Raw genomic sequence first — 5,000 nt, 5'->3', positions numbered from 1 at the left:
TACATATATTTTAACGCATTCAAAACTTTTACTGTTCAACTTGAAAATGACCGTCGAACGGTCGAAACGTCGTTGTTTTTTAACGTTAACTTTTATAGTGAAACTTTATTTGTACATGATAATTTGATCAGATTACAAATGGGCATATATGGGCATATATGAGCATTAGGGGCATACATGAGTATATAGGGTATTACAGGGGCATACATGGGCATGTGTGGGTATATACTGTATACTACAGGGGCATAGATGGGTATGTTATGGGCATACACAGGCCTATATGGGCATACAGGGGTATAGGGGTTTGCATGAATATTTGTTTAAATACTGTACCAAAAACATAATACCCTACATTAAGGGATACATGAAATACCTACGAGGTTTCAAGATGGCAGCCAATTCGTAAACTGCATCAAACTAACAATCGGAGAGCTGGAAAGCTCGAAATAAATGAAGATATGTGCATCTAAATGCCTCGCCATTTAATAAAGTATTTAATTTGACCAATAAATGATTTTTAGGGGTACTCCATTTAGGTACTCCATAGGGTACTCCATGGAGTAGGGCTCCGCGTTTTGTCCTCTCCCTCAGCAAACTAGGCTAGGTTGGCTAGAGGAAAAGTCCCAACTCATACATTGTTCTCAAACTACAAACATACGAGCAGCAAACCACCAGCACACTGAGTTGGGTTCTTGCCTAACAGGCTCATATGATGCCATTGAGCAACCAGGTTGATTGAATGGGAAATTGATTGTTTTATTTTCAGGAGGGTTAAGACAAACTTATCCAAAATAATTTGTGTATCTGCGGACAAAACATTTCTATGATATCCAAATGTGAAATCTCATGTGTCGAAGCCAAGAACGCGTTTCAATATCGAAAATGACTAGACATCACGTCTTCTGTACACGTTCGACGCACTTAGCTAAACTAATAAAACTGCAAAATAGTTGTTATTGAAAAAAAAAACCCTAATAAAGAACGTCAAAAAATGAAAAATTCGCTATATATATTTTAGAAGTCCGATATATATTTCGATCTACGATCCTCGTCAGTTGTCCGCCATTTAAAAATACGTATATCGTTCATGTAAGAGACATTGGAATGGTCAACGCTTTCCCATATACGTCATCACGAGACATCTAATCTCGGTGGAACCACGCGTGACTAAAGCACGCGAATCTGAACTACTATGTTTCTCTCTACAATGTTTCCACAAGGCCGATCGTTCCTCCTTATTGCTGAGCGATTTTGAGTGTTCTTTCCCTCTAGTGTACGCGTTCCTCGATGTAGAAGAAGACCCATTGATGAACTCTAAAAACGAGTGGAACTATTTTCAGTTTCCGCGTGCCGTAGTTACGCGTGGACGCGTTGTTCCACCGAGATGAGATGTCTCGTGATGACGTACATGACGTATGAGAAAGCGGGGTCCATTCCAATGTCTTTTACATGAGGGGTATACGTATTTTTAAATGGCGGACGACTGACAAGGATCGTAGATCGAAATATATATTGCACTTCCGCGATTTTTTAATTTTTTTGACGTTTTCTATTGGGGGTTTTTTTCGAGAACAACTATTTTACACTTTTATTAGTTTAGCTAAGTGCGTCGAACGTGTACAGAAGACGTGATTACAGTAAGTCATTCTAAGGCTTCGGCTACTATGGATTTATCAGGGTCGTAACATGGTATATGGGCTCAGGGCTTAAAGCCCAAAATATGACTGGGATCAGGGCTCAGAGAAAAGGGCTCAGGGCTCAGAAGGGTGGAATCAGGGATCACAAGGCTTTTGAGCTCGAATCAGGGATCAGATTTATCAGGGCTCAGGGATCAACATTTTGAGGAAAATGAGGCTCAGGGATCAAAAGTACGGCAAGAAAAAAGGGATCAATGGGTCCCGAATATACCATGTTACGACCCTGATTTATCATGAGATTCCTCAGGAGGCGAAGCTCTCCCATTTCCCTTGTCTTTAGTCCCAGAGCCACTCTACTCTCTATCCTAATCTGACTGATTGGTTCGTAAACAGGAGTAGGGCATGTAGTTCCCGGTGTTGTGGTCTGGTCTTTCTGGTCTGGATAGGGTAGGGTGGAGCACCTCGCATAGGACCTCAAGTCCTGTTCGTGCTCCTTCCCTCTGGGAAGGTTTGCCCAGTAGAAGAGACAAACCAGATGTCTCGTAAAACCAAAACCAGCTAGAGGCTTATTGCATGGAGTATTGTCATTGCCAGGGTTGAATTGGCCCATTTGTGTGGGATAAATAAATATTTTAAATAATAAAGAAAATTTCAACTGCTGAGTTATACAAAATTTGTGTATCTGCAAACAAAACATTTCTATCATATCAAAATGATACTGCCTGTTAATAAAATTTGTACCGGTGAATAAACTAAACAAAAACAGAATCCAAAGGCAATTATTGCAGGATTTTGAGATTTCTGCAAGACGAATGCATCTTAAATACATTTTCTATGGACACAATAGAAACGTTCACCCTTTCTACGTTAAATCTGATTGGAATCCACCAGTTCAAAAATCAGTCGCCCTCGAAAGCTACCTTGAGGAGGTTAAATGACAACTAATGGAAATACAAATAACAAAGCTGAAACAAAACTTGTCACGCAACGAACAAAAGGCACTAAATGAATTGAAACAAAAAAATGATATTAACCTGAAAAAAGGGGACAAGGGCGGTACCACTGTCGTCATGAACAAAACTGACAAAGTAAAGGAGGGAGAAAACCTCCTTGACGACGAACAAAGCTACAGACGTCTTACAGAACCCATGGTGAAGGGAACTCAAAACAAGGTCTTGCACCTTATAACGTTAACTGACCTACACCGTGAAAACCACATTGATGACATGACCAAAAAATGGCTCTCACAAACACCCAACCCACCTAGAATACCAGAGTTTTATACTCTAACGAAAATTCACGAACGTACCATAACAGTGAGACCAATCATCTTGGGTTGAAAATCATATCACTAGCAAATTGTAAACATGTCAGGTATTAAAATTTACAGAATGTTGCCTTATTTCCCGGACACTTAGACTTCACGATTCAGTATTTCGTTGTAAAAACGAAACGTTCCAAAGACTTATCGATTAGTCTGCTTGCGTTTGTTCTTTTCGTGACCAAGCGACCTCCTATTTAGGTGGGAAGATAATTTCAAGTTCTCCTTGAGGTAAGTAACATTTGTTTCTTATTAAATGCGATTGTTATTGCGCGTCGAGTTATATCTTTTCATTTTCAAAAGCGGTCTCTTCTCGTAAAAAGCGAGATTTTCTCGACATAAGTCATGCTAAAAGGTGAGTTTTTAAACATAAGACTTATAAGAATTTTCCGTTGAAATTTCGTATCTCCGTGCAAAAAGTGAACTGACGGTACTGCACAATCGCCAGCCAGCTAATTTTTTGATCGATCGTCAGTGCGAGCGACGCTGTTTACACAACATACAAAATATTAAAATGGCGTCCAGCAAATCAACAAAAATGGCAATTAATTATTGCAAAAATAACACAAAGAATTTAACAAACCTTTAACACGAATAACCTAAGACTAGGAATACCTTCAAAGAAAATAAAATGGTGGATACACTAATGCACCAACCTCGTTCCCAGGGTCTTCTCGGCTTTCAATATGGCGGCGGGTCTTGAGAAGACCCTGGCACACAGTGAACTAAAAAGATCGCTGATTGGTGCTTTTCTCACATGAACTTTGATTGGTTTAATGGCGAAAGAAAGATGGCGGCTAGTGAGGGAAGCCAGAAGAAGAACAGAGTCCGTGTTTAATCATTTTCAAACTTGTAGCTGTTCCGTAAGAAGCAGCCGCAAATTAACAAGCATAACAGTCAAAAATAATTCGCCGTTTTTTCACGTTGCACGGTGATCTACATCAGGCCTCGATTCCAATGAAAGCTACGTCGGCTTTTCACGACCTCTGGCATAGCATAGCGATCGCTCTATATATAGAAGGATATAATGGTGTTTGAAAGACGTGACGGTAATTAAGTGATTTTATTTCGTACGTACCTTTACGTTTTGGTTCATTTTGGCGTCTCACAATTGTAATTCCCTGACGCGATCGAGTATTGTTACTGTTGTTCAATGTTTTCACCATGTCAGATTGTGTTACAAATTATAAAATTGTGCAACAGGGTTCATAGATTATTGATGTGGTTGATTTAGCAGTTGTATGTGGCGCTGTTGACTCGTGTGACAGCTGCAATGAAGGCGGGTCTGTTGAATACAGGTCACATTCCACAGGTCAAGACTAGAGGTCGCTGCTCCAATAATCCCTGAACAATCAACAACTTAACCAAAAGTTTCCCCGAGACCTGAAACAACATTTTTGTTGAGTGATTAGCGCTAGCAGACACTTTTGGTGTTGTTTATTTGTCTGCAGCATGGTGACACGTACACTCACCTGTGGAATGTGACCTGTGTTTTATTTTAATAGACCCGCAGGTGCAGTAATCCATATTCTTTCCCATCCCTTCCACACTCTTCAGCTAGTGGTCGGTTTTCATCATTGCCTTTTACTTTAATTTCATTAATAAAAAATATTAATTTCCTCGCCCCAAACAAAGTGCATTTCACCTTGTAATTTTCCAAGAGGGTTATTTAAGATTGTGAAGTCTTAACAACAAATATTATTCTTGAAAATAATTGTAAGGCCTTTTATTATAGTCTTATTGACTAGTCAATTCGCTAACAACTTCCATTTTTGCTTCTTTTGATTTAAAAATATAAATATGTATTCTTTAATTTTGTACACATGACTTTTTTGGCATCACACTCCTGTGAGTTTTCTTGTACTCCAATAATTTTTATTTGTTTTCAAAACGTGCTTTGAAAATATTCTCTAGCATTGCTCAAGTTGTGGCATTTATGATTATTGTCTGAAGATGTGGTACATCAAGTGATTTGGGGGAAGATTGCAGACTGGACAGGGGGATTGGGAAATAAAATTGAAGGTGGCAAAGCACAGGAAATT

General features: G+C 39.2%; 1 protein-coding gene across 3 annotated transcripts in view; it reads right to left on the bottom strand.

Moving 5' to 3' along the window:
- Positions 1-5,000, bottom strand: part of LOC137980426 (tetratricopeptide repeat protein 28-like) — a 54,837-nt gene that overhangs the window by 8,556 nt on the left and 41,281 nt on the right. The gene's annotated exons all lie outside the window — the stretch shown is intronic.

This window comes from Montipora foliosa, chromosome 12 (assembly GCF_036669935.1).
Source record: "Montipora foliosa isolate CH-2021 chromosome 12, ASM3666993v2, whole genome shotgun sequence".
Classification (NCBI taxonomy): domain Eukaryota; kingdom Metazoa; phylum Cnidaria; class Anthozoa; order Scleractinia; family Acroporidae; genus Montipora; species Montipora foliosa.
The sequence above is the reverse complement of the archived record's forward strand: the minus strand, read 5'-3'. Positions and strand labels throughout refer to the sequence as shown.